At 39.9% G+C, this 11,939-nt stretch overlaps 1 non-coding gene across 1 annotated transcript; it reads right to left on the reverse strand.

Annotated features, from left to right (window-relative positions):
• Nucleotides 1-641: 641 nt before the first annotated feature.
• Nucleotides 642-713, reverse strand: trnag-ucc (transfer RNA glycine (anticodon UCC)). The gene has a single exon. It is a non-coding gene; the product is annotated as a tRNA-Gly (tRNA).
• Nucleotides 714-11,939: the final 11,226 nt, after the last annotated feature.

Consider the following 11,939-nt stretch of genomic DNA (forward strand, 5'->3'; position numbering starts at 1 on the left):
ATAGCTTGGCATGGTGGCAGATGACAAGGTCACTTTTCGTGCTACCTTCCTGGTGTGGTCTGATCACAAGACCTGTCCAAAAGTGCCCTGCAGGAGTTTAGTAATAGCCAGCTCTTGGCGCCGGTACTCATCATTGAGGCAGTCACTCAGGTAGTGAGCAGAGACAGAGATTCCACACCAACCATCTGCATCATCATAGGCTCCGAAAGACTGTGGCATGTCATCCTTCCTCACAAGATGACCAAGAGTCGTCTGCCCATAAAGCCTCAGCATCCCAGATGTTTTGAATGCTATGAAGGTATGCCAGGTGAGCTTGTTCATATTTAAGGTGCATCATCTCATTCACCTGATTTGCCATGTCTGAAGGTGACTTGCCAGTACGCCTCAGCTCATGAAGCACAGACTTGCAAATAGCCTTCTTGTATGTTAGGAATGCTGGCAAAATGCTTGTGAACCGCTTTGGCAGTTTCCCTGGGCTAAAGATCCTCGTTAGTATATTGGACAGTATCTCCACCTGTCACGCAGAAGACCGGGGTTCGATTCCCCGACGGGGAGATTTCCTTTTAGTTTGATTTCTCAAACAACTTGCAATCGCCTGAGGAACTGCTCTTGTTCTCACGATGGGGTCGAGCAGAAAGCAATGCGTTGGCCGGGAATCGAACCCAGGTCAACTGCTTGGAAGGCAGCTATGCTCACCACTATACCACCAACGCAGGCAGAAGGGTGTTGCTCAACAGGACTTGTCAATTCATTTGTTTTAGAGGTCCACTGAATTGATCACGGGTTCAGTCGATTCCCTTCAATGCCTCCTGCTGGTGTCTGCAACTTGATAACCACAGCAGTTGACCAAGAGTACTCTTTCGAAGGGGAGGTTGGCCGGCGTGACGCCCATGCAAATGTGAAATCCTCGTTAGTATAGTGGACAGTATCTCCGCCTGTCACGCGGAAGACCGGGGTTCGATTCCCCGACGTGGAGATTTCCTTTTTGTTTAACTTCTCAAACAACTTGCAATCGCCTGAAGAATTGCTCTCGTTCTCACGATGGGGTCGAGCAAAAAGCAATGCGTTGGCCGGGAATAGATGGGAATTCAGTGCCAAGCAACTGTGTGTCAACAAACACCATGACAAACTCATAACTGAGCCCCTTGCCACTGTTTTCTGCAGCTTTCCCTCATACACAAAAAAGTCCCAAGTGCCCAATTTGTGCTTTAGAGGCAACCCAGATAGCAATTACATTTGGCCCGGATCCGTTTTAAGCCCCTTGCCTCCGCTTCTATCTTAGAGACGTTTTCTGATTGTGAACCAGATCCAGGTTTCAGCTTAAACATCTAACTGCCATCAGTTCAGTATTTATATCATTTTACAGATCTGGCCCAGATCACTTTTCCCATAGGTAACCAAAAGACATTAGCTGTGTCTGACACTGATTTGGTCCAGATCTGCAAAATGAATCTGAGCCGATACTGACGATCAAGCAGTGCTGGATCGGCGCTGGCACATATCCACAACCAGAGGGGTAAAATCCATGTGCCGTGAGTAAAAGTCCTCTCAAGTATTTTGTTCCAATCACCTGGATTTGCTAATTAGCACAATTTTTCAGCAGGAGGTGACCTCCTGGCTCGTTGGTGTTTTAAGCCCTCAACGAAGCCTTCAAGGCACTGCCTGGAAGGCACTCCTCGTGCCCCGAGCGTTTCAGCCAATCACAGCACTGGTGCTAGATATCAAGCCTTCCGCCAGCTTCTGGCAGTTCAAGCTCACCGTTGGTAAGATAGGAATGTGACTGAATTGAATCCAGCTCAAAATGTTCCGAGCGTCCAAGCGACATGTGTCTGCACCCCCACATGTCCGCGGCGCCACCCTTTTCTCATGCCAGCTTCAACATCGGCCACTCAATCCCTTTCCTCATTTCAAGCAATTGTTGCATGAGATTGGGATTAGATTTGTGGTTTTCATCTGATTTTTAAACTGTTTTCGTGTGAGGATAAAATTGGGTTTGGCATAATGCGGACGTCATTTTAAGCATTGGTTATATGTTTATTTGTTAGAATTTTAAACTGTTTTGGCTTGGGGTTAGAGTTGGGTTAGGGTGACGATGTCATTTGATGTAATAGAAAGTTGTTCTAATCCCAAGCAACAATTGTAAAATAATAAGAAAAAAATGAGTAACCAATACGTGAAACTGGCACAAAAAAAGTTGTGCCACAGGTGCATGAAAATGCAGAAACACGTCACTTAAACACTTAAAACATTTAGAGCTAAATTCAAAAACAGTCACAATCCTATCTTACCATATCTGCGCTACTCACCTGACCAACGATGAGCTCGAACTGCCAGAAGCTGGCGGAAGGCTCAATATCTAGCACCAGTGCTGTGATTGGCTGAAACGCTCGGGGCACGGGGAGCGCCCTCCAGGCAGCGCCGCCCCGAAGGCTTCGCCGAGGGCCCAAAACACAAACGAGTCAGGAGGTCACCTCCTGCTGAAACCCTGTGCTAATTAGCAAATCCAGGTGATTGTAACAAAATACCGAAGAGGACTTTTACTCATGGCACATTTTACACATCTGTCCGCAAAAACCCTGAAAAAAGACCAGAAACGGCTTCGGCCCGATGTGCGTTTGGACTCAGGAACGAGTCCGGCTCTATCATTTTGCGGTTGTGGTCCTGTTCCGTTACAGCATCCAGTGGCTATCTGGGAACCATCTGCTCATTAAAGTAGTGATGGGAGAAACATCAATTGAACCAATAGCTTAGAAAATTGATTCAGTTTTTCGAAGCAGTTCGAAACACCACACAAGCTGGCGACCCCTGCTGGTCATAATAGAGTAAAACCAGATATGACTTGGGCCAGTTTGAAACACTCACCGAACCACTGATTCGAAACAAAAGATTCGTAAATGTTTCGAAGCCTCATGAAGCAGTGCTTCGAAAACGACCATCACTACATTAAAGGCGGAGTCCACGATGTTTGAAAAACGGTTTGGAAAAGGAGACTGGCCGACTACCAAAACACACTTATAGCCAATCAAACCAAATCAAATGCCGGGTTGTGTATGTGTGGGGCGCGTCTATCAACAGAAGGTCCAGATTCTATTGGGATAGGGGCGTGTTTGTTTAGGTGATTTCAAATATCAACATTGGCTTTCAAACATCATGGACTCCGCCTTTAAAGCTCACATAACATTACATCCTTTATATCTCCGAAGAGTCTTTAGTTTAATCAAATTTATAAAAGAAAGATTAGCTTTACCGATTCTTTCTGATAACGTACGAAAAAATGAAGCAGGAGGATTTACTACCGCGGGAGGAGCGAGTACGAGTCATGGAACACTTTACAACACTGTTTAACTTATGATTCACTACATGTTTCATGTCACGTGTATAATATGCACACGCCTATTTCCAACATAACACAGAAGTCTTACCACATGCAACTCATGACCCGGTTGGGACTTTTTAATGAAATCCAGCACATCAAACACACATGCAAAATTCTGCTCCTACACCGGATAATAAACTATATCCATTGTTTCCATAATGCTTGCTTTCTTCTCCTTACATCCAAAAACACACTTCTTCATTCATGCCATTGTTGAGTTTTGAAATTAAACAAAGCTGTCGCGTGATGTGATGTTTGTAAGTTCTAGAGTCTCCCACTGATTGACAGGTGGGCGGGGAAGTGCCCATAAAAATAAGTGATAAGTATAGAAACCCTCTAATATGTCAGCAGGACCCGTAATCGAAAAAAACTTTCCGAAACTTGTACAAACCCTGGCGAAGTGCATTCGACACAGAAATACTATGTAACACGCCCAACTGCTTTTTTGCCTACATTTAGCATGAGGAAACCAACTCTTAAACTGTGTTAATAAATCAGAATGCATGAAATACCATTGAACCACCCCTTTAATATTTCCTGAGTAGGGTGATAGTTTGCTTTCCATTATTTCAAGGGCCGTACCTCTTCTTTGCTCATTGGCAGCAGCATCCACCAAGCTACTGAGATGAAAGGAGTGGCAGATCCTAAGAAACTTCTTTCCTGAGAAAAACTTTTTAGAGAATGGCATTGTATAGATTACCTCCTCACCAGAAATCAGTTATCACAGGGAGTTTTACAAGACCATATAAATTACACTGGCAATGAAAGCAAACATATCCTGTAATCTCACATCAATCCTTGGGTTGGAGGGCTTTGAGTAGTGAGTTGAGCCATAGTCATTGGTGTTTTGAATTATTTTCTGTAACAGGGAGTTTGTAAACATAAGTTTAAAAAGCTGTAAAACTGTGTACTGCAATCACACAACTGGAGCCCGTTTCAGAAAGGTGATTAAGTGAAAACTCTGAGTATGTTAACCCTGAAATGAGTTTTCTGTTTCAAAATGGGAGGTAGGTTAACCCTCTGGGGTCCGACCATTTTAGGACTCTGGCAGAGGTTCTGACATGCTCTTACATTTGGTCTTTTTTCAGTTGCTTTAAAACATAATGGCAAGTGTCTCATAACACTGTGTTCAGCACAAACATGACTACAATATTATATGAGCTACATGTATGTACATGTTTGTATTTTTGAGAGAAAAACATTTATGCATGGTTTTTGAAAAAGCTAAACTGTATGTTTTCACAAGACTTTTCTAAACAGAATCTAGTAGTCTAGAGTTTTTTCTTTAAAATGATGTGAAAATCATTCTGCCTACTAATTCACATAAAACAATATATTGATTTAGAAATTGTAAGACACTTTTGGTTTAGAGGGGCCGTATGCGAGAAGGATTGATTGACAGCTGAGCAACAAATGACTCGCATAATGAGCTGCATAATGAGCCTTTAGGCAGTGTGGGATTTGATTTTGTTTTACTAATCGTGCTGTTTATAATCTTAATTCATGTGTATTGTTACAACAATGATTTCTGTGCTGAGTACAAGAAAGTTGTCTGTGTGGGTGTGTAAAAGTTGAGAGGCTGTGGTTTCGGTTGGGGGAGAAAACAGCAAATGCTGAGGAATGTACATCTGGCAATGGTCAAGATAAGAGCGAGGTCTGAGGGGGAAAAGCAAACAGACAACCATGTTATTAACCAATGCTTTAATATTCACAGGATAAAATATGCAATGTATTTCTTACTTAATCAGTATTAATCATTGAATAATTGATGTACTAAATATAAGATAATGTCTTTGATAAATGTGTATTAACCAATGAAATGAAGGTTGCATACAGAATAACCTAATGGGGGCATGGCAGCTCAACCTTGAAGAACAGAATCTCCTGTGCTTGTTCTTTGTGTGTGTGTGTTTTCTTCCCTAACAGATGTTTTTTTTAATAATGATTAAAGTGTTTTGCTTAGAAGTAGTATTGCAGTAAAAGATTTAATATGTGTTTATCTATCTAAAGAAGTTAATGTGTGCCTTATTCATATAACCAATTTTACGAATAATGAAATGATGTCATGATATTGAAATGTGTTCTACATAATAATCACTTTTATCTTACAGTTTATGTTTTTTTATGAATAAATGAATGTTTTATTAATGATTTGTTTTTAAGAAAGCATTATAATATGCTATGTGAAGTCCATCATATGTGAAGTGGAAAAGTACTGGGGGGGAAGTGACAAACTGCAGGACTCTCAAAGTTGGGGGAGAGCAGTTAGTTTTTTTCTTTGTCTGTGTGTGTCTATCTTCGCCTGCAGGCTAAAACTGGGTGTGGTGATGGAGTCAGATTGACGAGGGGAACGGCCTTTGTGGGTGGAGAGTCTAAGAAGAAGATCGACGTCACATACTCTATAAATAACTGTTTTCCCCAAATGCGGGTTGTTAGTTGCTTGCCGATTGTGGCCTTGAGACAACCCAGCACGCTGTAAAACTTTTTCATATCTGATCAATAAATAGTTTAAGTTTTATTACGGTGTCTTCCCTCTAATTATGAATATGCAATGGACGCCTTATAAGTCCAACAGCAGGAATTAATGCGTTTCTGTAAGCGCGTATGAAAACACATCGCATATGGCGTCCATGTGGGCGAGCTCACGTCTCCGCATTAACAATGTGGCGCTCATAAAAACGGTGTCGCATGTAAAGCGCATTGTATGGAATTGCCTTGCATGTAAACAATATGGAATCATATGGAATATTGTTTACATTGTTTACAAATATATGGAGTCCTATTACAGCACACACTTAAAAGATCCTGCAGTGCAGCCTTACTGAAAGTTGCCATGAAGGATACGAAAGTGAATTACTGTGTCTAACCTATGTGTCTAACACTGTACGGCATGTACAGTTATCCTCCATTATGTGAATTCACGCATCCTCGTTTGTAAACAATGCAAACGTTTTTCAATCCGAAGCGTGCAGTCTGCTGAGGTCGCTTATGTAGGCTGAACTGTACAAGCCATAAGCATATTACATGATAGCAAATATAAATGAGGATAAATGACATACAGTTACTTCAGGAATATATCCTCCTCCATTGCATCTTCCATTGTTCTTCTTCTTAGTTAATGTAAAAGATAAACACTCTTCCTCAGGGGCTGTCCACATGGAGACGCGTATCACTGTATACATATAAAATTGTTATCGTATTGGCGTTTCATCCACATGGATCCGGCGTTTTGGGAGACTGAATCCGCTATTTTTTGAAACCGGGTCCTAAAGTGGATGAATCTGATCGGATAGGGAATGCACCGGCTTCGTGTGGACATAGCCTCAATGTCCAGACATAAATGAAGATATTCCTCACGTGTGTATAAAGTTTATCATCCAAACATGCAGTAAAGTCTTTAAATCTGATAAAACTATGCTTGGTTTGTTATTGTTTGAACTGTTCGTCTGTTCATTACCATGTGAACAGCAGGTACCGCTTCTGGGCGTGCCCGCATTAGAGATAATGAAGTCAGCCAGGATAAACTGTACACTCTTTCCTTCAATGCAGATTATAAAAACAGGCAATATTTGCTTTCGATTATAACTAGCTTGTTTAAAAAAAGACATTTCAGGCTTTCTTTGGATATGTGTATCATGTTTGTGTGACGAGTATTCACAGAGTTTCAATTGATTTTTGTAACGTGTTTTGAGAGACAGCTGGCGGAGACAGAAATGTCTGAATGCGCACCCTGTTTATTTTCTTTATTTGACAAAAACACTAAGATTTGTTGTTATTGTGAATGTACACAATTTAAAGAAGACCCTTCACAGTTTCAAATTATGTCAAACACGTAAGTGTATGATTATTAATGATGGAGTATTTTAAGTTGATTCTGCCATGATAAGGCGAAAACACATGAAAACGCGGCGCCGTGTTTTTGGACTACAGGGTGTTAAACCTGAGACAGCGGGGTAAGTCAAGCCTGTTTCAGAAGGAGAGGTAACTTACTCTGTGAACCTAACTTGGTCAGGAGCAGGGGCCTCATTTATCAACATTGCGTAGAAAATGTTCTATATTTGTACCTACGAATGAAATTTAGAATGTGCCTAAGTACAAAAAAATCGGGATTTATCAAACGTGACCACGTGGTTCATACGCACATCAGTAAGTAATCAATAGCCGTGTTTGCACTATCGGGCTTCAAGCGGGCGTGCCAGTGCCTGCCGAGGCCTGTGGCGTTTGCATTGTCACTTCCGGGGCATGATCGTGCTTCCTTGGTGCTTCGTTGGTGCTTAAGGCCCGGCTTTTCTGGCCCGCCGAAATCGTTGGGCCAGAGCGCGCTTCTCGGGGCTAGGGGAGTGGTAAAGGTCAAAGGCGGAGTTTATCTGAGTCTCTGGCAAGATGCACATCCATCTGTCTGCAGATTTAAAACGTTAAAAATAACCGGGATCACCAGTAATTTACTGTTTCACGGAAGATGCCTGCTATGTTTGTACTTCGGACTGTAGAAAATGATCTGCATATGTAAAAAACAAACACGCGTTACAACGCCGAACTCGCCATGCTAAGGATCCGGCGCACACCGCTACCGGTTCGGGAGAAGTTTATAAAGTTTCGGGCACAGAACAAAGTGTTTAAAGTGCAACAGTGCTGAGAAAAAGATGTGTGTTGAATCATCATTTCATCGTCCATCACTCCATGTATTAAAGCGATCGAGTCACTCACGATGGTATCTACAGTCGGTGAGTTAACATGCTACATTACGTTTGCATACAAAACACTTAAAATATACAAATAACGATTGCAGAAGTGTCTTACATGGGTGTTTTTTGTGTTATAGTGTCATCTATGTTGATTTTTTTTTAGTCAGCCCTTAGAAAAAGTAACCATGGTTTTATTATAGTCATAGCCATGCTTTCTGGTATTTTGGAGATTAATTAAACTCTTATATGAATGTAGCAAACTTTATATGTCGGTATACTGTATGTGTATTTACAAACCCTTTATACAAAACGTCACATGTGCTGCTTTTTTTTGTGTCCGTTTTACAGAAAAATGCCAACGTAAAGCTTTCAGTTTGTCATCCAGTAGTTTTTATTTTGTATATGAGAGATGACACAGCAACAGATGAAAGAGCAGGAGATGAAACGAAGATGGTGATGATGAGACGACAGGAGTCATGGATGTTGAAATCAGTCCGGAGAAGATGTCTTTAAATACACCTGTCTGTGCACTGATATAAACTTCATATGTAAATAAAGTACCGTGCTATTATTACTACGACTGCTTGTCAGTTTATTGAAAATGATTGCTTAATAAGGATCACATCTGAAACACAGAAATGGTAAGATGCAACAAAATGGTAAATATAACCATCATTAACTTAATCACTGTAACATAGCTTTTTAAATACTTGTGTATATTCAGAGTTGATTCTTAACGAGTACATTTTCTAATGATTTCTCAAACGTTTTGATTTTTGAGATGCAAGTAAAGTGATTTTCAGTCCTATTCAGGTATTCGAGGCAGTTCTTTATAGACAAAGTATTTATTGATTGACACATTATTGAAATAGCTATTAGACAGTTACCTTGTGTTCCATGTGATGCTCAACTAACGTTTTCATGATTAAACATATCAAAGATATCTTATAATGTGTAAGTATGTTTACATCGCCATAGAACTATAATTACAAACTTAACGTTACATATTTAGACACACGTGCATATTTTAAAACAAGATTATTTTACATAAATGTAAAACTAGGACTCGTTATATTCTTTAAAATATTGTGTATATAGTATAATGGCACATTAGGTAGATGAACGCTTTATTTGTAATTATCCTACTTCATAAAGCTTATTGATCTGATATTGTCTCGTCCTGAGATCGCTCGTGTGCAGCCAACATAAACTTCAAGAGTAACACCGCGGATGGAGCAAACATCTATCTTCTCATCTTGGCTTTCACCATGCAAAAAGCCACCTCAGTTATGTTCTTTGTTTGTTGTATGATGATGCGATCTCACTCCCGTCTCCTGTCAGATTGAAGTGACTTCCTCACAGTAAAACAGGCGGAGTTGTGTGACGTTACATCCAGGTAGGCGTATTAAGGGCGGGGTTTTCTGAAGCGCTGCGGCGCTATTGGCTTGACAATGCAAACGCGTCGTGATTTTGGCTACACAGCTGGAGGTCTGAGGCTATTGGCTCCGTGAGGCCCGTTTGAAGCCCTGGCTCGCACAGGCCCGATAGTGCAAAAGCGGCTATTGTTGATAAATCCCACATGTTCTCGTTCACAGTCATGGTCATTTGCATTCCGAAACGCCTCCAATTACCAAATATGGGACAACACCTCCCTTTATAAGTCACGTGGTTGTACTTTTCCCACACTGTAATAATGGCAAAAAAAGCAAAAAAGCGAAACTTTACCGACACAGAAATGGAGGTACTGGTGAATGAGTTTGAGTCCAATCAACACATACTGTTTGGTTCACTTAGTGCGGTAGGAATAACCAACAAAAGGAAACATTCAGTATGGGAGCATGTCACCAGTGCAGTTAATTCCGTGGGGTCTAAGGAGAGGACAGTTCCAGAAATAAAAAAGAAGTGGTTTGATATTAAATTATCGGCCAAAAATCGCGTCACAGCACATCGACGTGAAATCAGTGCAACTGGAGGAGGACAGACCACAACTGAAATTTCTCCCTTGGACAGCCGTGTAGCCAGCATCATTGGCGACACAGCAATTTCCAACAAATATTTTTTCTTTAAAATATATGCTCGTAGTTGCTGTACACTTGCAGTAACACTTTCAGTTTAGTAGTAAAAAGGATTAAGACCTCTTTGTCACGTGCTGTTGCCATGGTAAATCGTAGTATCTGAGCTCCATTGATGATGGCTTTTTATTGTGGCTGTGCACGCGCTTAACTCAGAGTTAACCTACTCAGTCGATTGAACTAACTCAGATCAGCTGTTCTGTAACCGAGAACTCTGAGTTTAAACTTAAACTCTGAGTTGACTTTGAGATAGGAAACTCTGAGTTGGTTGAACCTCCTTATTGAAGGCCCTTGTGGCCCGTTCTTTGTACGTCGCTAACTCAGTTAGCTGGATTTGATTGTTGATGATTTGGCATGATCTTGGATCGTTTGGTTCTTCGAAGCTCATCCTAGACTTGCTGTCATAGCAACTGATCCGTAAGATTAAAACTGCTCGGAAGCAGGCTTATTTCATGTAAACAAGATTAGATTGTACCTTTTTAAGCGGAGATGATACGGGAGGTCTGACGCAGTTGTGTATTCTCCATTTTACGAGCATAATCTGCGTAAGATGCACGATGAAAAGCTTTTAAAATTCAACACGTAATACAAAAGGATAGATTAAATCTTTAGCGATGTTATTTAAAAATATATATAATATAACAAATATATTTTTTCTGTACTTGTGCGACTTGTTTTTGTTTAACAGCTTTGATTATTATTCTTAAACGGATGACAAGACAAAGATGCTGATCACATTCATTTTAAATTTATTTTAATTTTCCTTAATAAAAACAGCAATCAATCATACCCAGCACTAATAGATATTATGTACAATAAAGAATATTACTCGGTGTGAAATAAGTTTCCTTTGAATAAACTTATATCCGATTTTAGTTTTGTCTTTAGATTCTCAAGTAGAATGTAATGCGGGTTTTCGTTTAGTAATTTCAAGAGTCGTATAATAAGAGGGTTACGAAACGCTTTGATCTCGCCGCCGCGCGGTCACGTGATTCATGTAACGTTGTACAGTTCCAAACCAAGCAGGGCTGTCAATCTGTTTGCATAGGTTTTCAGCAATTTTAGGTAAATATTAGCTTGTAATGTGAATTGATCACTATACTTACTATGTTTATAACGTTTTTTTACTAGGAAGTGATGGAAATACAGTAAATCAGTTAATAAAGATAAACAGTTAATGGTGACCCAAAGATAACTGTGGTTATCTATACCAACTACAGCAACACAGTTTATCTTTTATTTTTGTAGCAAAAAATATGGCTATATAAATGGCTATCAATCTGCTAAAAACATAATTCCTACACTTTTACAATATTAAATCACAAAAAAGATCGCCAACGCGGTTATTTGTAACAGTAAAGCATAACAGAAACACACTAAATTCATATTTAATTGTATTTATAGTACACATTAAATGTTAATATAATTATACATGATTTTCGAGGATACATCACTCGTATTACTTACCAAACACAATGAAACACATAGCAGGATTGTGAAACAGTGTGACTTTCTTATAAGGCATTTAGCTTGTCCCTAGTGTTACTCGTAATAGATAAAAAAGATAAGTATAAAGTAGATGGCCACCAGTAATAAAATATTAAACCATTAAATCTATATTATTCACACATTATACACAACTCATTAAAATTATTTTTTTTTACTAGTTATTATTAGCGATAATCATTACCTACAGCAGAGTTCATAAAATATCACTGTTGACTATATTCATAAAATGTCTGAAAATGTAAAGAGAAACGGTAATTTCATCGATTTACCAGCAGGTGCCATTGAAATAAAGGGGCT

The sequence above is a fragment of the Misgurnus anguillicaudatus genome, chromosome 10, assembly GCF_027580225.2.
Source record: "Misgurnus anguillicaudatus chromosome 10, ASM2758022v2, whole genome shotgun sequence".
Lineage (NCBI taxonomy): Eukaryota > Metazoa > Chordata > Actinopteri > Cypriniformes > Cobitidae > Misgurnus > Misgurnus anguillicaudatus.